The sequence below is a fragment of the Polypterus senegalus genome, chromosome 8 (genome assembly GCF_016835505.1).
Source record: "Polypterus senegalus isolate Bchr_013 chromosome 8, ASM1683550v1, whole genome shotgun sequence".
NCBI lineage: Eukaryota > Metazoa > Chordata > Cladistia > Polypteriformes > Polypteridae > Polypterus > Polypterus senegalus.
In genome coordinates this window covers 115,529,152-115,554,952 of record NC_053161.1, presented here as the reverse complement: position 1 = coordinate 115,554,952, position 25,801 = coordinate 115,529,152, and positions in this window count along the sequence as shown.

Below are 25,801 nucleotides of genomic sequence, written 5' to 3'. Positions count from 1 at the left end.
CCCGGCACTTAAAAGTTTCTGTCGCAGTTTCGCTGAGTTTGTGCCAAACACCACCCTGACTATCTCATCTTCGTCTGCATAAGCACAGTCCTTCACCCGTGAATATTTAGCAGCAGTGTTTGTATTGGATTGCCGCTGACGGACGGCCTTATATGGGCAGACACTAAATTACGTGGGAGGTGTAACTCCGCCTCCCACGGCCATCGAGCAGAAGTCTATTATAGTATATGGATGAAAAAATAGGTTCCAGTTATGACCATTACGCGTAGAATTTCGAAATGAAACCTGTCCAACCTTTGTAAGTAAGCTGTAAGGAATGAGCCTGCCAAATTTCAGCCTTCTACCTACACGGGAAGTTGGAGAATTAGTGATGAGTGAGTGAGTCAGTCAGTTGTGGGAAACGCTTGCTGAGAAGAGTTTTTCACACAATAAAACACTCTTTGTGCTTTTACCTTGTGTCTGTGCCTGTTTGTGTTGGGTGTTTGGAGAGTTAAGTGCCCCCTGGTTTCCAAATAAAGCTAGTAATCTAGCTGTGTTCCCAGGCTTAGTTTGTAGAGAGAAATGGTTGCCATTATACATTGCACTTCAATACAGAGGTGAACAACTGCAAAATGAAATGTCAATGCCCATTAGAATCTTAATCACAATTCTGTCCTGAATTTCAGGAGACAATAACAAAGTCAGAAAACAAAACAATATGAACTAAATGGAAAAAATTGTAAAATATGAATCAGTTGATATATCTGACATATTTACAAGGGAATAACATGGTTTTGTTCAAGCTGGCCTTGAATTATGAAACTGGAGTTAATCAATTACATATAATAAATGTTTTAGTGAGGGTTCAGGTTGTGTTATGTAAAACAATTTACCATCTAAACAGATATGTGTTCTTCAGATCTGTAGTTAAATATTCTACAGTACATACATTTAATTGGACATGTAGATAAATAACAATCATTTAAATAGTGAAAGAACTCAGTCCAGAGGTAGCCTTACTGAGTCTCAGGTTAAATGGTTCTGATTGTATACAGTTTGTATAAACTCCTTGCTTTAGGGCTGAAGCACAATAACTTTATCCACATGGTCACTTCAAGTCTAAATTTGAATCTTTTTAACCATTACATAGACTGATTAAATTAATGGTGTCATGGCTGAGAAACAAATGACACATATGAGTGTTTAAAGCACAACTGAAGTCTTAAAAGTTTGTTACTTTATAATTGTGTCTATTGGGAAATAAAAAAGTAAATCAGAAATACATTTACTATCACCCAAGCTGGGTGCATACAGAGAGTACATACAGCCAGGAGCAGTTTGTTTTCATGAAATTATTCAAATATTAAGGCAAAGTCCACTAAGGTCAGAAATTACTTTGAAGGCATAGAAATGATACAAATAACAATACCAATAATAGGGTTAGTGATAATATGTCCCATATTAATAATAAACAGCAAACAATAAGGTGTTATACCAGGTTTGTCCAATTTTCATTCTAACAATCTTCTTAATTAGCGACCTGTTTTTACTGCTGATCAACTTGTTTTGCCTTAGTTTTACTTGACGTGACTCGGACCCCTTAGTTGTTCTTTTTCCTTAATGAACAGCCAAACAATAATGAGACACAAAACAAACCTCCACATGACCAGCTAACCTGAAAATAAAGAAAGGTGAAGGTCTCAGTCATGTTGGTCTGCTCAGGTCACAAAAACATCTTGACGGTAGTATGAGAACAGAAAATCAACAGTCTGCTGTGGCAGAATGAGAGCAGCAAGAACTCATGATTTTCAATAACGGCTTTAATTAACAGCAAAAATTGACTTGAGTGAAATTGGCTGGAGTTTGATGTTCCAGTTTAGCTGGTCATCTGGTGGCTCGTTTCACGGGGGTATTTTCCGTACGTCGCTTAAATCATCCGAGATCAGATGCCTCATCTTGGTGAGTTAATGCTGGTGAAACTCATCCGGGATAAGTCGATTTTTCAAACGCAGCCGTGTAGTAGATTAGTCTAGCTGGATCTAATCATTCAAGGTGATTGCGTGCGCCTGCGCTGATTGAAAAGCCCATATATATTGAGTCTAGAAAACATGATCAGCAAGTCTTTGATAGTCTGTAGAAAAATGACAAAAGAACGGGCACATTTTTTTCACACAAGCGGAGCAGGACCTTTTACTCAAAGGATATGAAGAATTTCAAGATTTAATATGCACAAGGGGTAACACTGCAAAAGCAGCCCAAACCAGAAAAGACGGCTGGCAAAAAGTGGCCGACAAATTAAACGCATAAGTAATGTGCATTCTACTTACTGAATGCAGAGTTTCATTTCCTATGTGTCAGATTAATTATTATTTAATATGTCATAATTCCAGATCAAACGTGAGCACAAGGAGAACATGGGAACAGGTTAAAGTGAAGTATAAGAATATACTTCAAACTAGTAAATATTGGTATATAACTATTTAAAGAATTGTTGACATAAAGAATCACATATAATATAAAAACTTTAATTTTAAAGCTAATAAGAAGGCAGACAAGCAAAAAACATGTGGAGGTCCACGCGGTGCAGACCTAACCCCTGCAGAAGAGTTGGCTCTCCAGCAAAATGCCCATCGCCCTGTTTCTGAGGTATTCCAGGGCGAAGCTCCTCCTCAGAACCAGTTGTAGGATGCAGTGGTCACTTTATTTCAGGTAAAGAATGGTCATTGCATATATTTGTCCTCAGTGTGTGCCATAGGTAGGTTCCATATAGCCCTCTTTTTTGTTGGGTCAGTTGCAGGGAATGTCATATTGATAGAACCTGTGTCTGACCAACGAGATATTGGCAAAGGTCAAATATTTGATGAAGACACTGTGTCTGATTATTCATCAGGAGTAGAGTTACATTTTCCAAATGTTTGATCAAACACGACTCTGCTCAGTCCCATGTGCCCCAATCACATTTGGAAATCCTGGGTAATGAGAATGTTAGGCAGATTGTGAGTTTCTTTATGGAACTGTGGGTGTTTTTGCCTGTATAATACCTACCTGCAATGGCATGAAACGCCTCTTTTATTGCCTGCACACGCAGGTGTCCAGGAAACACTATGAAAACCTGAAGAAAATATTTCAGAGCCAAACGGACTTTACAAATTGCCTGGCAAACTGCACTTTTAGATAAATTTTCCACATCACCTACAGAATATATAAAAGGGCCGCTTGCAAAAAACCTCAAAGCAATGCATACTGTCTGTGTGGTTGTGAGATCCCGACATCGCCTTGTTTGACCTTGAATATAAGGTGCTAATAAGTCTTTGAGGTACAATATGCCCCGCTAAAGCGGCATCTTTCGAAAAGAATTTCCTCTGGGAGTAATAAAGGATCTTGCCGATCGAGTAAAACCCTCTCTATATGAAATTCTCTTCTTATAATTTGCGCACCAATATCAATTGGTAGCTCATTCATGAACGGTGAAGCCATAACTGAATGAATTCCATGCACGGACACTGATTAAGTGTGTGAGCTAATCCTTGTTTACACAGAACAAACCTGCTCCGAGCAGGTTTGAGGATTTGGATGTGCTGCTATGACAACACATACAGCAAGAGTTTAGAAAAACCGACAGATCCAGGATCATGCCAGATCGTCAACAATTACATCGGGCTAAACAAGCCATCCACGTACGAAAAATACCCCCCAGCTCTGCGCGTTTCAACTGTTGCTTGTAAACAGGGAGGAGCAGCACAGAGCAGTGGTCTGACTGCCCGAGGTTCGGCCGCGGGAGTGAGCGATACACGTTTTTGTGTGCGGTGTAGCAGTGGTCCAACGTATTAGCACCCCTGGTGGGACAGGAGACATGTTGGTAGTATTTGGGGTAAACAGACCTGAAGATTGCTTTGTTGAAGTCCCCAGTGATGATAACCAGACCTTCGGGGTTTGTGTTTACACAGTCCATGATGAGGCCGTACAGTTTATTAAGTGCTGTGCTGGTGTTTGCTTGCAGGGGGATGTAAACAGCCGCCATGTGTACAGCTGCAACCTCCCTAAGCAGGTAAAGCGGCCGGCACTTGATAATCAGACACTCCAGGTCCAGTGAATAGCTTTACGAAATGACTTCCACATCCGTACACCATTCGTTTTTTGATGAGGAAGCATACCCCACCACCTCTCCTTAATTCAAATGCTGAATTTAGCATGTGCTTACTAAAGTCTACGATAACCAGAGATTGAAAGGATGGTCAGTTGGCCTACTGTATATTAGTAAAACTGTTTTAAATCATTTTGTCTGTTTTTAAATAACAGTGGACACCCAAAAGTCTGTTCACTCCAGGACTGCTTTTAACTGAGTTTTTTGTGTTCCTCCCTTTCATTGTCAACTGAGCATATCTCAATATCTCTACAGAAATCTTTATTAGCGTGTCTTTGTTATAAACACTATTGGACTGCTGTGACTGATTTATGTTGTTCTTTTAATATGCGTTTATATACAGTATGTAAATTTTGCAAGTTTTTTTCCCACTGTATTCATATTATAATTATAAATACCTTTAAATGTTCTGAGTCTGAATTTAGTGAAGAATATATACAAGAATAATTTAAAAGGTAAAATGCAACTGTTTTCCAGGTAAACAAATTTTTCTGTCAATTGTTTGGTTTCACTGAAGCTACATTCAGGTATCCTACAAACAAAAAACCCATAAAGACTTAAATAAGTAAGTTGTTTTTCTCTAATGCAGTTTGGCAGGTCTGTAATTTTTTTCCTGCACAGGCAGGGTCTGATTGGAAGCGTTCAATTGTGAAATTTCTCAAGTGCCACAATATGAATACCTTGGAGGACAAATAATAATAATAATACATTTAGCACTTTATTTATATAGCAGCTTTCCCATGCTCAAAGCGCCATGATCTGTTCCCAGCTACAAAATGAATCCAATAGAGACCAAAAAAAATTTTAAATAAAACTTTATTATAACAAATATATATGAATTTGTAAAGTGCTTCCGAGTATGCCTGCCCATTTAACTAAGACATTCTCTAAAACTTGTACCCAGAACAGTTACCAAGGGAACAATGCGATAATGACAAATTAACACTTTTTATTGTGTCCTTTATAATAATTTAAATAATTTGCATATAAGCAGAGCTATTCAATGAACCAGATATTTGTCAAAGAGTTTTAATCTGTTTAAATATTTTGGGACTGTGACGGTGCGGGTCAGCTCCATGCTCCCACTCTTGTCTGGGATCCTCTTGAACCATCAACAGCATAACTAGATGAGCTGGCAGGTGAGGATACAACACGAAACAAGGGGTAGGTGCAAATTTTTATTAAAAACAACAAATCCAAACAGTGTCCAAAATAATCTATTTTAATGTTAAACAGTATGGAGGTTAAAATCCAATAAATAAACATTCCTTTAAAAACAGAACAAAACTCCAAGTAGAGACCATCTTTTACAAACACACAAGCCCCAAAGTATCCTTCTTAAAACTTTAGTTTCCTCCTCTCTTCCAATCCAGACCTTACAGTGCAACCAGTCGTCGAAAACCAGGTGCAGTCAACTTTTAAGTCAAGGCCCGTATCCCCATTGGCATTCCTCAGGCAACACACTGAGCCACACTCGTCTCCTGCAGCTCACGCTCAGCCCTTGTGGGAGACATTTCCGTCAGGCCGCTCCTGCTCCTCGGAGCTGACACATTAGGAGCACCTCATCTCCAGCCCCTGGATTCTTCTTACCCTGAGGCCCCGATCGTGACCACCTGCTTCCATTCTGCTGCATGAGCTCTAGCTCTCCTGTCTCTCTTTTCAGTACTCTCACTTCTTTTAACCTCCTTCATCTCTCTCGCTGGCCAGTCTTTCATCTCCTTTCCTTCACTTTGCTTTTGTTCTCCCCCTCCAGCACTTGCGCTTCTCTTTTAAAATGTGGCATGGCTCAGCTGTGGCAATCAGCACCACCTGGTGCCAATTTGGGTGCCAATCCTTTGTGTATGCACTAAGTGTAGGGCCATCCATCACGCACAGGAACCGCTCTCGCCATGCTACCACGTCCCGTCCAGAGACACAAGTGAGGCAATTAATTATTTATTTAAAATACGCCGACCAGCCACAGACCTCATTTTACCACAGGGACCTTCAATATTAAGACATATCATATTTAGACCATTTATCTGTATATTGATTGGTGTAAACTGAAATGCTTCTTTTTTATTATTTTGTTGATTTTATTTGAAGAAAACATTCCATACAATTGTTTCAAAGTTAAAATACCAGAATGTTTTATAAACATTTTGAACAGATCCTCTAAGCAAGAATTACATTTTTTCCCATTTCAAATACAGGGAGATTCACTCGAAAGAGGCCCAGGATATTGTAACTCTCGACAAAGCAATATGAACGAACAACGTGCAATGTGCTCCTCAGTATATGGAGCTTCGAAAAAGCCGGAATGCACCTGCGTTGGAGCGATGAGGTTAGGTGCAGGCAATGTTTAACCTCCGTTTTCAACTTCTGAGTGCATATCGCCTGTACCACTTCACTCAGTCACTTGACTTCTTATCAGGAGTGATGTCAGAAACACCTGGATAATCGTGAGTTAATGGAAGGTTACACCCACCAATGTGTCACACATTGGCAAGGAGCATGGCAGAATTTGAGTCCTTCTTCGGCAACAGGGTAATTTCAAAGGGGCTTTGGCCACCACGGTCACCGGATCTGACACCTCCCAACTTCATCCTTTCGGGTCTGCTCAAAGACAAAGTCTATCAGAACAAGCCTTGCACTGTGGAAGATTTGATGGAAAACATTCAACGTGAAATTGCTGCTAGTCCCCCCAAGACGCTTGCCGATACGTTCAGGAATGTGGAGCGCTGTGTCGAAATGTGTCTAGCAGTAAACGGAAACCACTTCCAGCATTGCATGTAATGGAATCGATTACACATGCGTCAAGGTATATAGCATATTTTTTTTGGTTCACATTGCTTCATCCTAATAGGAGTTACAACAGAATATCTGAGGCCTCTTTCGAGTGAATCTCCCTGTAGTATAGAACATCAGTTACCTGCTGACTGAGAAGTGGCAGAGTAGGATTCTTCCAGTTGAGCAAGATAAGTCTACGTGGTAGTAGTGTAGTAAAGGCAATTACAGTTTGTTTGTCCTCCATTTTAAGGCCGTCTGAGAGTACACCAAACACAGCTGTTAATGGGTTCAGAGTGATTGTGACCCCAATGATGTCTGATAGACATTCAAATTTTTTCGTCCGGAATGCTGTTAATTTGGTGCAGGCCCAACCAAAATGCTTCTTGACTGCATCATGTAAATTAACCCAACTTATTTAAGCCTGATGACTTATTAAAGTAATCATTCTAGCAACAATACACTGAGATTTGCAAATGGCAGGCTCCATCAGGCTTGATGTAAAAGAGGATGCTCATCTGGGAGATATTTGGTAATGTACACTAATTTTTATTTATAGAATATTTTTCCTAACAGAAGTAAAGAGGGAGTTAACCACCAAGTACAGCAAAGAAACCCAGTTCTCCATTGGAAGCGAACCCTGCTGGTCACATTACATGAGATTCCTTCACACCCAAAATCTTTCAGATTTGGTTACAAGTGGCTGTATAGTTGTCGTTTTATTTGTTTTTATTTCTCTTTTAATCTTAGTCCTTCCCATGCACCTAGTTGTAGTTTCAGCTGTTCAAATGGTATTTCTAATGCCTCTTCACCTTCATTTTTGATTATTTGATTCCACTACATTTTGAAAAATCACTTAAAGAATCTAGTAATTCAGAGTATGATGAAGAAATGTCTCTCACTGGGCTATTATCAGGTGATAATAACAGAGATGTTAGGTAACTGGGTCATTGTCTGTTTAAAGCTATACAGGTATATGAAGGTTGGTCGGTGGTGGCCTCCACTATAGAGTCCCTGGACTCCTCAAAATAACTATTACATTTTCGGAGTATTTTTTCTCAATCGGTGCCATTTTGTCTGAAGTGCTACATTATATGGTTACAGTCTATGGATACATCACACTTTTCTTGGACACACAGAGTTTTTTTTTTTACTAATGTCTGATTACACAATATTAATTCTAAAGTGTTAATTTCTTTAGAAAAATTACCAAAAATAAATCCTTGCCTTTGAGAGGTGCTGCTTTACACATCTTTATGCAAGATCAAGATGACGTCGTCCAAATGACACTTTTCTGTTTAGAGTCCTAAACTGAGTATGGATTTGCGTGTATTTGGGCCAGTTTAGAATTTCCAGTTAACCTGATATGTATGTCTCTGGGGAGCTGGGAGGAAAACTGGAGCACCTAGAGAACACCCTCCTCAGACAGGGTGAGAACATGCAAACCTGACATACTGTAGACAGCGATCTGAACCCTGGACACTGCATCAGTGAGACAGCAGTGCTGACACTTACTTCACAGTGTCTCCCACAATAAACATAAAATGAATAAAAATGTTCAATGATCTGAACTTTGGCTTTATTTACTCCACGTTGTCCCGGTTTTGTTTTCATGCAATTCACTTATAAGCTGAACAAAAAAGAAACAAAGGAAATAAATTATTTTTTTAGAGATTTTACAATATCAATTATTTTACCCTATTATTCAACACTTACATAACTTTTGTTTTAGAATTCAAGTGGTCAAAATTGGAAACCTGCCTGGTTTTTAAAAGGGGGGTAGAGTTCACCTTGACGATTCTGGAAAGCATATGGGACTGACTTTATTTGAGTGTGTTAAATGCTAATCCCTCCATCTCTGAGTATAGTTTGAAGAGTGATACGGATGACTAATGTTAATGCTTTCACATTTAAATACATATCTTTCACCTAAATTGTATTTAATATTCATCAATAAGAATAGGTTGGTAAATTGAACTGAAGTTAAATGATTTGCAATGAATGATTTTACTGGTTAGCTGTAAAATATATCATGTGATTTTAAATGAAGCTTTGATATTCTTTAAAACACACAAATATTTCACAGTCAAGGGACTTGTCCTCTAGTCAGCAGAGAAGAATGAAGAAGTAGCTAATGATGGCTTTCGCCTGGCAATGTGGTGAACTGTCCTGCCCTAACAGAGTTAGATGTTCCCCAAGTGGGACAGCTGTTTACCTCTGTGTTCTCCTGACACACTTCATTTTTGTATTTGTTGAGCCCTTTTTCCATTTTCATAAATTTATAGCTTTTCTCTTGTGATTAGAATATCTGTAATGACACAATTTTTGTACAGTTCATAATTTAGTGAATTTGCATATTTGTAATCAATCATACAGATCACAGTAAATATTAGTTCTGATTTCCTTCTACTTTGTAATTTATTTTTTCAGAGAAATGATGTATACCCTTAGATATATTTCTCACAATGTTCCCAGAAATAATTCTGAGCATGCTTTAATCTGTATGAAAATAACAATTTGTGAAAAAAGTAATATAATGAAGTCTTTTCTTGCTAAAACATCTGTTTAATCGTCAATGTTTAGTTTTATCAGTCAAATGTAGTGATGTAAGTTAAAAGAGATAACAGGACCGTATTCCAAAATGCCAGTCACATCATATTTACATTATTTAAGAAAAGGCAAACATATAGTCATGTTGTGAATGACAATGGTGTGCTGTTGAAAAAGGGAATGTCTCTTCAAAGAAGCATAAAGGTCTGCTTGGTTATGATCCTTACAAAAATATAAGAGAATTGCAGCACAATTAAATGTTTCAGGCACAGCTTTTGACTGTATGTCTAGATTAGGTTTTGATACACAATTGCCATTGTAAGCATATACAGTAATTAGAAATTAACACTAAGACTTTAGTTATATTTGATATTGACCAGTATTATTATTAATATTATTATTATTTTAGGCTTCTTTAGTTTGCGTACCACCATAATATATCTGCTAGTACCTCAATAGCTACAAAGGAAATTTCCCTGAGGATCCAAATGTCAGCTCCTTGGGTCTTCTTGTTACAGCCAGAATGAAACATTCGACTAATCCAATCACCTTTCAGCTGCAATTGATCCCCTACTGTTTAAATGTGTTAGTATATCTGACCTCATTGTGTTTGCACCAGTACCCCATAGACCCCATTTTAAACTGAATAAACAAAGTCATTTTTAAATGTATTATTTAGTACATTTATTATACATAAGAACACACATTCCCATGGTATGATTGTGAAAAAATAACTCTGTCTTGAAAAATATCAGTTATTCTTTCAAATATGCACTTCCATCAGTTCTGTTTAGCTGAATATCACATGCATGTTGGCAGAGGTGGGTAGTAACAAGTTACATTTACTCCATTACATTTACTTGAGTAACTTTTTAAAAAAAATTGTACTTCTAAGAGTAGTTTTACTGGACCATACTTTTTACTTTTACTTGAGTACATTTGTGAAGAAGCTACTCGTACTCTGTTACATTGGGCAACACTCGACTCATTACTTTTTTCCATTTATACATTAAACTATATTTTTGCAAGAGAGAAGTTGCCAGTGGATCTACTGCATGACTGTTTCACCAATCAGACGTAGCCATGCAGTCACATGACCACACACAAACTTCCTGCGTCTTGCAGCCTGTGAAAGACTTTTTAGTCATGCGGGGCTCCTGTTCACTGCTAAATGGTTACAGCTTCACTGTAAGAACCAGATCATCGTTCCCAAGCCTGCCTTTCATGTCTTTTAACCTCGTGTCTTTTCTCCTTTTCTTTGATTCCCCCTTCTTTTTTGTGCTGACCCGTATATATACACTCCCGTTTCCGTGGGCCTTAATCACACGCTGCAGGAAGCCAATAAATCAATTAAGAATGATGGGACCCGCACATGCAGGTGCGACTCACTCAAACTACCTCATTAACTCCCCGCAGTCATGCAATTGCTCCCACAGAGAGTGACACGGCTTTATGGATTTTATACTGGCCTTTTTTTTTTTTATTGTTTTTGAATCTGTGGTCCCGCTACACCACAAAGTGCACATGCAGTATTATGCTGTCAGTGTACAGTATATCTCATCACTGTAAATAGTTTGCACTGTTCAAACATACATGTTACCTACTGTAGGTATCGGCTTCAAAACCTTTGTTGTGAACAACTGAGATTTGGAACTTTGTGTTATTTGTGCATCTTTATTTTGTAAAGATGTTATTTACTTTTACTCATTTTTTATTTTATTATTTGCAAATTGCAGAATTTGCACATTGTTTTATATTTTTGTCTGTCTTTTTACAACATTTCTAAAAAATAAATCATTTATTATGTTCAAACAGTTACTCAGTACTTGAGTAGTCTTTTCACCAAGTACTGTTTTACTCTTACTTGAGTTCAATTTTTGGCTACTCTATCCACCTCTGTGATTCAGAAAGCATTCAGACCTCTTCATTGTTTGTACCATTAATTATGTTGTAGAGTGAATTTTAAATTAATAAATTTGAAATTCTTCTTATCAATCAACACTCAATAACCCATAATGACAAAAGTGAAATCATGATTTCAGAAAGTTTGGCAAATTAAAAAAAAAAAAAATCAATGGAGGAATTCAGAGCTAATAAGATAAGTAACCTAACAAGTATACATTGGATTATATGAATACAGGAAAAAAAAATAAAAGTTTGCCTATATCCTATTCAAATTAAGAAAATTGAGACAAGCTGCACAAAAGTCATAAAGGCAACAAACAAAATGGAATTAGAAGGAGGACTGCAGGAAAGGCTCAGAGTTTTGTTTACCTTGTTTGGTACCAGAGAACTGACTGAATCATGACTCTCAAATGAAAATGCCATGACATGAATCCAACATATGCAGGCTTAAAAAGAACACTTAATAACAAAATTGATATAACCCCCCACTCCGCCCGCACATCCATCCCCTCATTTACTGTCTACTGCTCTACTGCCTTTGATTCTTGCATGTCTAACCATTTTCCTCTGATGAAGACACCAAGTAGGTTGTCAAAGCTTAGGAATACAAAACTATTCCAAGATAATGTGACTCATTTTCTCTCTTTGTGGATTACTAGCTGTAATGGATGCAATATATGAGGCAAAGATTAGATGCATTGATTCATCCTTCATTTTTCTAAACCATTTGAATTTAGAACTGCAAATAAACCTTACCTGCGGTGGGTTGGCACCCTGCCCAGGATTGGTTCCTGCCTTGTGCCCTGTGTTGGCTGGGATTGGCTCCAGCAGACCCCCGTGACCCTATTCGGATTCAGCGGGTTAGAAAATGGATGGATGGAAATAAACCTTACATATGGAAGGAAATGGGGGGACATGTAGAAATATCATGCAAACACAAAGAAAATGCATTCACCAGTTAAGGCCCACAGAGTGGTTTACTGTGCTGCCTGATCTGAAACACAGCAAACTCCAAAATGACTCTAGTGCCACACAGATTGGTAACTGTCCTGCATTAGAAACGATGGGCAAAGATAACAAAGCTAATCCTGCGACACTGTGAGCCAACTTAAAGAAAAACATGCACAGATGTTCAAGGGGAAGTGACTGCAGTCGTTTTGAATCTTCGTCATTATACCATGGAGAGATTCCAAGCATAGTGAAACAATCCTAGTAGTGGCCAGCTTTCCAAACATCTTAAATCACATTAATAAACAGTCATCCTGCACTATACAGCTGTCATTCTATAAATGAAAACTGGCAGGACTGTTTGATAATTATATGCAAAATAAATAAATAAGAGGTGTACTTTTAAATGGTGATTAATTAAATACAATGGATTGTACCTTTGTTTTTCAAGCACAAAACTGATCTTCTAAAACTACTCAACAATGACTGCAACTATTCCTTTTTATCCCAGCTTTTCTTTATCTTATTTTTAACTATAATAGCTCTTAGTTTTTTTTCGTTTCGTTTTTTGGAAATTTTCGTTTCCAGACAGCTTTTTCGTAATAAGGCACTTTTCATTCTCTATGGCACTAAATAAATTGTAAAATTCACACTGTGCTACTGCCGCTTAGCTTTATGACACACATGCACAGCACCTCATGCTTTCTCTCAGCTGCTCCTGCGCCATGAGCTTTGAGCTGCGTCCTCCTAGGTTTGTGCCTCAATTCATTCAGCAATGATGAACTTGTGCAGTGGCTGCATTTATCAATAAACAGCTACGTAAGCACAAACAAAAGCAGTTGGCAAGATAAAATGGTTTCTTTTTTTATTCTACATACATTGTATACGTACATTTTGCCATGAGACAAGTCCACTGTGCTGGTCTTCTTGGTAAGCAAACCTTGTTTCTGCCATATCCCACATGTAGACCAATGTGTAGAAACATTCCCATTAACTAATAAACTCTTTTATGTCATGGAGGAATCTCCTCTGATTATTTATTTTCTAACCCATTTTCAGGAATGAATTAGACTATTATATAAAGGGAAATTTCCACATAACATAGGGGTGAACCACTTTGCCAGTGCTGAGGCAACTTTAAAAGCCAACAGTTGCAATAATGTGCTTTCGTAGCCTGGCTAACAACAATTTAGGACACATGGGTGCTGCTGCTTGTGATCTCACAAAGAAATTGGTGTTTATTCAGTGAATTTGAATCTGCAGTACTCAGTCTGATCTGCAAAATCATAGTCTTCTTGCTGAGACAATCAGCAAAGTGACATTATGTGGATGGGTGTTGCTAGTGATATTTTTCTTGCTTTTTTTAAAAATGTTCTTTGTAAGTAGTTGGAAGGCATCATTTAAGTGAATAAAACAGGCACATTTTAACAACATAGCTTGATTTCATTTGAAATCAAAGAATTTACTAGTTCATTAGAGAGTTACCGCATATGCTCACGTATAAGTTGGGTCTTAAAACCCAAAAAATCAGTCATAAAATCAGACCCCGACTTGTACGGCCGTTCAAAAATGTGACACTTAACTTTTTTTAACATCTTCTTGCTTCCCATCCTGGGTATGACATTAATCTGCATCGGCCCCTGCATGTAGGCCCTCCAACCTGCAGGGAAAAACTTGGAGGTTGGTGGCAGAATTGGCACTCCAGCCACCGTAAAAAAACCTCACACTGTTCCACTCCATCTGAACTAGTGTGGTGCTGAGGTGTCACCCATCGCATGGCGGCACTCGGGTCCTAATCTGGATCCTGAGTTGGTTTGTCGTGTGGTGGATGCGGCAATGCTCTGTATCAGTGCGTGCTCCTAACCTCCTCCTCCTCCTTCTTGCTTCCTCCAATCTTGCACCAGTTTCTCAGACACATTGAATTTTGTTGCAGCAGCGCAGTTTCCAATTTCTTTCACCACTTCAACGACTTTTAATTTAAAACCATCTTCATATTTTCTTCTGATCAAACGCTCCATTGTAGATAAGGGATGCTCTTACAATAATGGTGTATGAGGGTGTGAGATACAAAAAACACTAAACAGTGCAAACGTCACTTTGGAATAGTTTGGCTATTACCGTGTGGTCATGTAGTCATAATACATAGAAAAAAAGGCAGTGTGCTCCGTGGCTACTCTCTCAGGTGGGTGTTACTATATCATAATCACTTGGACCAATAGCTCGAGTTTTCCACATTCAACTTATATGAGCGACATTATAAAATACCGGAAATTATACTGTAAAATCACTTATCCGTGAGTATATACAGTAGGTCATTGATGAAAATAACAAATCGAAGCACAACGCAAGGTAACAAAGTGAGTCAGACATACTATACAAAAAAACACATGGTGGTGAACATAAATTGCTCAAAAACCCTGAGAAAAGACAGGTTGAAAATATTACCTAGATAGTCTTTAGGTCAGAGTTTCCTAATCTATGGGCTGTGACTCTTTTTGGGTCGCGTGATATCTATATTTGGGTCATGGTGAGTGGTGAATTACTATTGTACTGAATGAGAAACAGTTGTGAAAGGTTTGCAGATAGCCTTGGGAAGGGTCTCACCTCTTGCATGGCTGAAACAAACCCCCCAAATGACGATTGGTGGTGATTTTCCAAGGGGAACCCTCACCTGTGAACGATTGTTGAAAGCATTTCACCGAGGGGGAATGGGATGATGATCGGCTGCTGTTCCCAAGTGATTTATTATCCCGAAATAAAAATATATAGCCTGTGATAGACGACCGGGGTCCAACAGCAGTACCTCCCTGGGACACAACAGGGAAGCTCCCCTGGGTTGCATTGGGGCCATGGGCTTGGACCTTAGAAACTCAACCCTGTTGGGGTGTGTGGCCACCGCCAGGGGGCACTTGGACAGCTCTGGAGCTGTGGTCTGCAGCACTTCCACCACACTTGGAAGTGCTGCCAGAAGAGTAGCTGGATTCCCATGCAGCACTTCTGCCATACATGGAGAAGAAATGGAGAAGAAAGAACAAAGAGTGGAAAATATTTAAGGTAATGTTAATCAGGAACAAATTTGGAAAACAAAAGGTCTATTCCAAATTCAAGAAGCCTAGTTTCAATTTATAGTTACTAACAGAAAATCAAAGTTGAGAGAACAGAGCATAGGATTTGTAACTCAAATATTCTTTGACTAATAAATATCAAAGCTGTTTGTGCAAATATCCATAATTGTTTCTATTTTGTATTACTTCTTCTAACCTGATATACTGTAGATATATATTCAGAAATAAAAACCCTGTAAATTATTTATTTTATGATGTGTTGTGTCCTCTCCAGACTTTTGAAGATAAATATTTTAACTGTACATTCAAACAAATGACAGATTAAATATTATTAACTATGTTTTATAATGGACTCTCACCTCATCCAAGGTGGCTGCTTACTTTACATCTGATGCTGCAGGGATATACCTCAGGAACTGGATTAAATGTGTTTTAAAATTAATGATGGGACATTTTTTACACATAAAAACAATGCAATACAGAACGTACCTTTCTGTCTTTAACCTAAATTTTATGTGATGTTATGCAGCTTTGGCAGATCTTAAACTGCTTTTGGACTGGATCTGTATACAATTTCTCATCAGGATCAGTTTAATTAATATGCTTAGCACAACACAGGAGTCTGCAAACAAATATGAAGAAAAAATTAATATTCATAACAAGTTCAGAAATTGGATGAATGGACGTAATAAAAATGTATTAGCAAGCATTGTCAATGTACTCATTTCAGTTTGATTTGGCATTTTAGAAAAACACAACCTTTTCGGCAAGTAATCAAACCAAGTGGAAACTTTTCAAGAGTTCGTCTACATGGTATAGTAAAATATGCCTGAATATCAAAAATTACACCAATGTGGTTTGTCCAGATTTTGTCAATACATCTTCATTTGTTACCCAGAGTGTACTAATAATGTAAGAACAGTTTTGATAAGAATAGGTCATTCAGACCAACACAGCTCATCAAATCCTCTTCACCTAACATTTTCAGAATTTCACTTGCTATTATCTTCATAATGATCATTGACCTTCACAGTACAGAGGTGGCTGCTATTCTGTCTCTGCTTCCAGTTATGTCAGAGCATTGCAATCTTCTTCTGATTTGATCTGTCCCTGCAATTTTTAACTTTTATTTTTGCTTTCCACAGTGAAAAGATCAGTTGTTTTCTTTAGCTGCACATTTTACAGAAAATTAGATCTTAATCCTGATAGGTATTCTGTAAGTGTTTTTGAACTGAAATTGTTTTTGTTTCTTGGTGTTTTAAGTCACCACAACCCCTAAACCAGGGGTTCTCAACGTCGGTCCTGGGACCCCCCTGTGGCTGCAGGTTTTTGTTCCAACCGGATTCCTAATCAGTGACAACACCTGATAGCACTGATCTCATTTAATTAGCTGGTATTATTTTTCTTTTATTTGACATTCAGAAAAGCACAGCTGCATGATTTTTACATTTATAAGACATTTATAAATATTTCTGCTTTTGCCATAGATTTAAATGCTTAACTTTCTTTTGTTGATTTCATTATACTTTGCCCCTTTCTCTGTGCAGTTTTTCCCCCTTCGTTGTATCTTATTAATGACAATTTAAAACGAGCAGAGCAGACACCCAGGCAAACACTGAATTGTGAAAGGCTGCAACTACTTTAGAGTCAGACGCACTAATTAGTAAATAATGGATTAATTAAACAATTAGAACACCTAGAAAAGTAGAATGAAAATCAAAATGAAAATACTGTTAAAAAGAATAAAATACATTATTCCTATATACCTGCTTGGTACATTTTAATATTTTTTGTTTTTAGCAAACTTAGTTTTCTAATTAATATATTGTTCCATAAACAAAGAACTTGGGAAATATCAGTTCACTTAACTAGCCCAGGAGTTCAATTAAAAACAGAAGCTGGTTGGAACAAAAACCTGCAGCAACAGGGGGTCCCCAGGACCGACGCTGAGAACCCCTGCCCTAAACAGAATAGTTAAATAGGAAAAATGTTGTGAATAAGAGTTTGATCAAAGAGGACCATTCTCTTTGTCGTCTTCTTCTTCTTCTTCTTCTTCTATTGGTGTTATCCTGTCACAAACAAAATCTTACTTAATTAAAGATAGACTTTGAATTCTCCTGTAACTGCTGTGAACTTTGGTCCCAAAACATGGAGCCAATATGTGTAAGTTTTAAATTCTAATGTCTCAGACTACAAGCTGCAGTCATTGAAATAAACTCAAAGCATAAATTGTAGAATAATGTTTTTCTGAATCTATATTGGATCAGCACATGTATTTTTGTGTGAATATATTTTTGTTTTTCCTGGTATAATTAATGAAAAAATTTAAAGGCAAACCTTATATTTAAATTCACGCTTGCTTCATCGTTTTCATGTATTTTTAATAGTACTCTTGTGTTGTACCATGTTAGCTATTATGAATGTACAGAAAAGCCAAGCAAAATGACACCTGTTGACACTTTTTCTATAGTGTCGTTTCTTGTGACTGAAGACAGAGAGATATAATTAAAGTTAGTAAAAAATCTTTTATTAATACACACCAGGCAAAGGTAAGATGACAGAGAAGCACAGTCCTAGGACACCTGCCCTTCATCTGCCTCGAGGGGTCGGTGTCCCAAATCTTTTATAGGGCCTTTGTCTTATGACTTTAGTTGCACAAGAATTTCAAACCGTTACATCTTACAACATTCTGCTTGGATCAGCATTTACCACATCCTTTAAGTTCATCAGTTGATCACTTGTGGTTTTAGTTCATCAGTTGGTCACTTGTGTTTTTTTGTTCGTTAGGAGAAACAAGAAGTTGCACTTGTCATGTGCACTATAGACAAGACAGGGTCTGCATGGCTTTTGTCATGTACACCAGATTGATCAAACTATTTATTATTTTTCCACACACCTTTTATTGGCTAACTAAAAAGATTACATATCATCTTTTTAGTTCGCCAATAAAAGGTGTCATTTTGCTTGGCTTTTCCATGTATTTTTAATGTAATTATTTTAAGCTACACATGTGGATGTAGAAACGCATATTTGATTTGTGTAATGCATCACTAATGATGCACTTTGGGGTGAATGCTGAGTGGACTGATGGACCTATGAACGGAAACTTTAGTGCAGAATGTAAGAAGTTAGCTATTATATGCAAGGTGGATTAGATTTTATCGGAGTAACTAACAGAACACAAATCCAGAACAGCTGGAATACAATAAAAAAATAACCCAGTAAATATGAAAATATATTTGGTATAAGAGGTCCTGATGTAAAGTGATTTATATCTTCTGAGTACAGTAAAATTTAACAACCCAATTTCTGAAAAGTAAGGTTAAACAGAACTTAGCTTTTATACTCACAAGCACAAATTTGGCTACTTGGCATATGCCTACTTGTTTCCATACTTTGATATTCTGTTATTAGATGAAATCCACTAGTATATTATAAAGTAACCAAATTACACTAACAATTGTTTCAGACAGTTAAGTTATAACTTATATTGGGAATAAAATAATAATAAATGATATTCATAGCAATGCTGACTGATATGTCTATGCCCTAGCAGTGCTATTGACACCAAATGTTTCATACCTCCCACAGATTAATTTACTCTGTATCAACCATTTTTGTTACCTTTACCACATTTAGATATACAGATGATTAGATTTTTTAAACCATAATGCTCATGAAATGTGGTTGCAGAAGATCATATTCCTGTGCCTAAGCGTGTCTGGGGTCTGTAGTAGATCAAAGCTGGTGAAAGATAATCTTTAAAAATGTTGCAACTCAGACATTGTAGGTGTGGGCTTGTGCTAGAAGAATGAGCGGCCGCAGGTCACTTAATGAGGGAACGGATTAAGAGTAGGAGTAATCATGGGCTCTATGTTTATTTATGTACTGTATTTTTAGTTAATATATAATAATTACATGTATATACAGTATATATATATATATATATATATATATATATATATATATATATATATATTGTGAGACTTGCCCGGATACCATCAGTCGGAAACTACATCTTTATAAATTCCACATGTTTATTAAACATAATAAGCACAGTCCCAAAACACCACACAATGCACAAAGCAATAATCACCCCAATAAAGTCCTTTCTCTCTCAGTCCTTGGCCGCCTGTCTCCTCCTGGGAGCTTTGTCCAACTCCCACTTCCGACTCTAGCTCCTTGAGTGTAAGAGGACGGCCCCTTTTATTCCCACCCGGATGTGATCTAGGTGGCTGATAACGGCCTTCCGGAAGCACTTCCTGGTGTGGCGGAAGTGCTGCCCTTTGCTCCGGAAGCACTCCGGGCGTCCCTGGTAGTATCATCCGCCATCTTGCCTGGTGTGGTGGAAGTTACAGTTTTCCAAGACCCATGAGGTTTACATCGCCCCCTGGCAGTGGCCACAGGTCCCAACGGGTCAGAAGCTTTTCTTTCTTCTCCCGTGGTCCTCTCCTACTCCAGGGCGGTTGTCCCTCATGACCCGGAAGCTATTAATGTCTCCTTCCGGTCCTTTCAGGCATCCTGGCTGGGTAAGAACCCCAGACATCTGTGACACTGCCCCATCACCAGTGAAGAACAGTCCTTCGTAGCGGCCAGTCCCGCGAGTGTATATTTTAGTCGAAGCGGGCATAAATGGTTGTCTCCCAGGGCCTGTTCCTATAAAAATAAAAGAGACATAGGGGGCGGAGTCATTGCCCTGATGCCACTGTCTGTCTGTTTACTAGCAGGTTATCTCCTTCTAATATTCTTACTCCCCCACCAGAAAATGAAATAAGAAAATAAAAATCTAGATTTTCATGTTTAAATCTTTTTAACTGGAAGAGCTACAGTCCAGGGATGAAACCTGGGTGTTCAACAAATGTATACATGCAGATATTCTTTTATGCCAAATTTCACATGAAACATCTACAGAAGCTCAGTCATATCCAGGGTACTGTCTTAGGATATTGATGATGTCATGTCATTTTCTAACCCACTTAATGTAGACCAGGGTCGCAGCGGTTGCTGGAGCCTATCCCAGCTAGCAAAGGGTGCAAGGCAAGAAGAAACCCTGAATAGGGTGCCAGTCCTTCACAGGCTGAACACACACACACACACAAAATAAACTTATTCATTGCTCACACCGAGACACAGAACCTTCTTATTAAATTTCACCATACTCAGTCTCCCTTTCATAATATCACATATAAGCATTAGTAATTAAGTATTATACATGTATATAAAAACAGTTTAAATATGTACACCATGAATACGTATAGCAAGACAGATGTACAATATTTTATTCACACACAAGTCAACTACAATTACTATACACAAACACTTGTCCTTGTGAAATGAAATGTGCTAGCTTCTGCATGGATACACTATTTGAACTGTAGCAAAGCAACTAAGTAAGGCTAACCAGACAGAGGTCAGGCCTAGTTGGTTGTACTTGTAAGTAAGGATTTCAGGTGTACGCATGACAATTCTTCGACAACTACTACTATAAGGAGGACTGCTCTATGAAGTATTTCCCCCTAAAAATCTGGCTCATGAAGATACACCAAAATGTCCAAAGAAGATACACTGAAGAGAACAATATCCCTTATCAGGACCTCATTTACAATCTCCAGCGCTCCTTCTCTGTTACCCTTAAGACCATAGTTGTACTAATCCAGATTTCCGCATAACAGGTATTATCTATGGAGGGCCCATATAGTCAAAGTTCTAGAGCTATGTATGCTTTCCTTTCATGATATTGAGCATGCAGAAAACACAAGTACACTCATTATCATGACTACATACATTCAAAATCTGTATAATTTTGTTACAGATGCTTAATATGTAGTTATTTTACAAGTGTCTACAATTGTGATCAAAAATGATGTTGGTTCTCTATTAATGATGATACATCTATGTAGATGCCCCATTTCATCGATATTATTGACACAATTATTAAAAGTTAATTTTTAGCAATATGAACAACCAAAGAAGCAGCTCTAACAAGAATATTCTGTGAAGAGAAAGGGCCTCTAATATTGGCAGGTACATCAAGAGTGTGGAGGCCCTGTAAATAAAAATTCTGTGTTCAACAGTAGTTTAATTTGGAAGTTTTAAGAAATTCTGCATCTTGTTAACAAAATATACACTTTGAAGCATTATATACTCATAAAACATTATGTAAGGAAAGGGCTACATGACTTAGCCTTATGTGATGTTTTTGTCATGAGTTTATGTGTCCAAGGAGAAATCAATTCTAAACTTACAGTAACATGAGGAGAAAACTGAAGTTAAAGGATTGCTTGTGTAGATTCTACTAATGATCTTTCTGGCTGTGTTTTGAATTAGTTGTTTAATAATTTCAACTGCCTGACAGTAAAAAATTACATCAGTAACTTCTTTATATAAATGAATGAGGTTCCTTTTCTATATTGTATCTTGCCTGTTAAAAAGCAGCTTTATTTTAAACTATTTCTGAAACTGAGAAAGGAGATTTTAGTGTGGAAATGTGACAACTATATGAATCTTGTAGATGACATGTAAAGTCTGTGTGGATTCAGCTGAACTAAAGTTCAATCATTTCCTTTTAGTCATCCGTATAATCTTAAAATTTGCACTAAAGCTGTTGTCACGTAAGGGAGGAAGTGTCATTCAAATGTATTACTAAATACTGTATACAGTAGCTAAGTTATCCTAGTATACTGTAAAATTACTGTTGTAAATGTTCTACTGTCAAAAAACTATGCTTCTAATTATTAATTTTATTTAATATGCTAAATATGGAATATACATTTATCCACTTTCTGTATCTCCTTACATATGTTAAGATTAGATAAATACTTTATTAATCCCATGGGGAAACTCAAATGTATACAGAAGTAGAAACATAAAAAACACGAATATAGACTAACAGGACACAGAGTCAACTAATTGATCAATCAATCAATAAATAAATAAATAAACTTAACAAGTACATCGGGTGGAAGTATTGAATTGCTTGATAACAGTGGGCAGAAAAGATCCCAGTGGCACTTTTTAGTACACCATAGTAGAATGAGGATGGAGGGGACTTTTCATGATGGTATCCAATTTTCCTATCCTTCTGTTTTCCGCAACAGTCTCCAGTGTGCCCAGGGTTCACCCTGTGATGGAGAAGGCTTTCTTGATAAGTTTGTCAGGCATTCTGCTTCTTTTGTGCTCAGGCTGCTTCCCCAGGAGACTGCAGCATAGAACAATACACTGGCTACGATGGACTGGTAGAACATTTCCAGCAGCTTGATGCATATATCAAAGGACCTGAGTCTTCATCGGAAGTACGCTCTGCTCTGACCCTTCTTGTACAGTGCCACTGTGTTGTCAGGCATGTTCCGTTTTCTGTCTATGTGAAGTCCATCTCCAGTTCTTTTGTCTTGCTGATCCTGAGTTGCAGGTTGTTGTTCCAGCACCACAAGAAAAAAGTCCTCCATTAATTTCCTGTACTCTGACTCATCTCCATTATTAATACAGTCGATGAAGGACAAGTCATCTGAGAATTTCTGTGGATGGCAGGTACTAGTATTATGCTGGAAGTCTGTTCTGTACAGGGTAAACAGGAAGGGAGACAGTAGAGTTCCCTGTGATGCTCCAGCATTAAACAGCGACATTTCTGAAACACAGTCCCTGAGCCTAACAAACTGCTGTCAGTTGGTCAGATAGTCGATGATCTAAGATTCAAAGTCTTGATTTTTCTCCAGTCAATGAGGCAGAATGGTGTTAAAAGCAATTGAAAAGTCAGAGAACATTATCCTGACTATGGTGCCAGCTTTGTCCAAGTGGGAGGCTCTGTTTAGCATGTAGTTCAGAGTATCCACCATACCTATATGTGCCTGATAGGCAAACTGCAGAGTATCCACATGTTCTGAAACCAGGGATCAGCGTTGTTGTAGGACCAGCCTCAAAAATGGTCTTCATAATGTATTAATGTTGTAATGATGTGTTAATTAGAACTTGTATAATAGCTTAAGCAGGTGAAGGCACTATAATGGATATATGTCAAATACACAAAACTGAAAGTCCACTGTGTGTAAATAATGTGGTACAGTGGTAAAAGGAGTCTCTGATCAGCCACCCAGATTTCATTGTTCCTTTGTAAAAGTGACAATGACAATAAAGATCTATCTATCTATCTATCTATCTATCTATCTATCTATCTATCTATCTATCTATCTATCTATCTATCTATCTATCTATCTATCTATCTATCTATATGATTTACATGAGTTGTGCACTGTAGACAGAGGATGAAAGAAAGAATCAGACCACCTCATTAAATGCTAACCATAAACTTTAAAGCTTCACATCAAAGGCAATCATTATATTTTTCCAGTGTCATACATTCTACAGTATAAATTTAAAATGAGACAGATGGCTGTGAAGAGCAGTCACCATGGATGCACATGTATGGCACAACGTTTATGTAGCAAAAACAATGCATGGCATATTATTTAATACATGATTTCCACCAGACTTGGTTCATAATGAAACTTTCTATATTGTGCTCTCTGCTCTTCTGATGATATGGTCACTGATCACAGGCACTGGGCTTAAACTTCCAGATAATCTAAATGTAAATAATAACAGATATTTCAAAATCAAAAATCTGAAACACATCTTTCACTGGGGAGGCTTGGAGTTTATGGTCTTGTGCACCTGCTGAATATTTCTGTATTAAAGAAAGTAAATCACATTTGGAATTTGATGATTTTGATTCTCTCTTTCAAAAGGACAACAGTGGATACTATAGCAGTAGGGGGCACTGTCGGTCCCTTGAACCCTCAGGTACCACGTCAAACACCAGGTAAAAGTGCAATAATTCTTTTATTATAATAATTATGTGCACTAAGCACCCTCCATTCCACACTATACTCGCAAATAAACACAATAACACCAACAATAATGAATCCTGCACTCCCAGACGCGTTGCCCTCCTACCACCCAGCTCAGCTCGCCGTCTGGGAGCTCCCACAGTCCTTTCATAGTTCACAACCCGGAAGTGCTCCTTAACATGCAGTCCATGTGACTTCCTATCACTTCTGGGTCAAATCAAAACTCTTCTTTCTTCTTCAGCCCGGAAGCACTTTATTCCTTCTGTCCTCATGACCTGCAAGTACTTCCAGGCTGTAGGAACACCAGATGTCTCTGTGCCTCCCTGCAGCGTCCCATGGCAGCCCCGACGTTATCCAGCAGGGCTGTGTATTACAACTTCAAAGTCCATGATGCCCTGCTGGAATTCGGGGCATCTCCACATTGCAGGGAGGGCTCCATCTGGCGGCTTGGGGGTCTTGGCCGGGATAAACTGCTGGGCATAGTCCACAATACATTTGTCATATTTTTTTGTTTTATATCTAATAATAATTGAGCTAGAATTGCAGAGCATACACCTTTCATGAATACAAACTCAATCTTTTTTTTCACACAGATAATTATCCAAAACATGACAAGATTAAAAAATAAAAAGCTAAACAATAGCCCTCATACCGTGTTTAGTTTCCATGGTACCACTAAAATAACCTTAATTTTATTTTTTTTTTATCAAAATCAATAGTTTCAAAAAAATAATTAGATGTTGTCGGCAACTTTTGCATTTCCAAAACAGCATTGATGTTGAACAATAAAACTGTATAGCAGACTTCAATGTTGAATTACAAATAGAAATGGTTTCATGCATTATTTGGTAATGCTTGGCACAATGCAATTTCAAATGTATTTATGCTCATTTTTGAAGTAGTCTTTAAAATGTACATTTCACATGGTTTGTTCTCACAGAATTTTCCATTCATCCACCCTTGAGTTTTTAGTCCGAGTAGCAGGTGCTTATCTCATCAAGAAAGGCCCAGAATAAGAAAGAGCCCAGTCAATTATTTAGGAAATTTCTGTGTATGTCACTCCTTAATGCTGATTAACCTTATGGATGGCATCTTTTTGAGTTTAATACTCCCCAAATGAGATTTCGATCAGTCATTCAATTAATTACCATATTATATAGTAAAGTTCACAGAGCAAAATTCATTATTAAGAGTACTGTATCATTCAAGGCGATTCACATACATAATAAATAAATGAAAAAAAATAAAAGCCTGCAAATCTGAAGGAAGTGGGATAGTGACCTACTCTTTAGTACCGTTGCTTCATGGCTCAAGGACGCTGGCCCAGTATTCGATTTTCCCTGTTCTTCCAGTGTCCATGTGGGTTTTGCTCTGGGTATCCTGGCTTTACTGACATATGCTAAACATGACTGACTGCAGATGTAGACAGGCAGATACACAATGGAGAGATGTGAAATAAACAAACACAGCCATAGTCTAAAACTTATGGGACAGTACTGACTTGAGTGTTAACACTGATGGAGTGAAAATGACAAACACAGCAACAAGGGTCCAAAGATAAGGAGAAACACAGCAATGAGAAGTCAAGTCAGGTCAAGTTA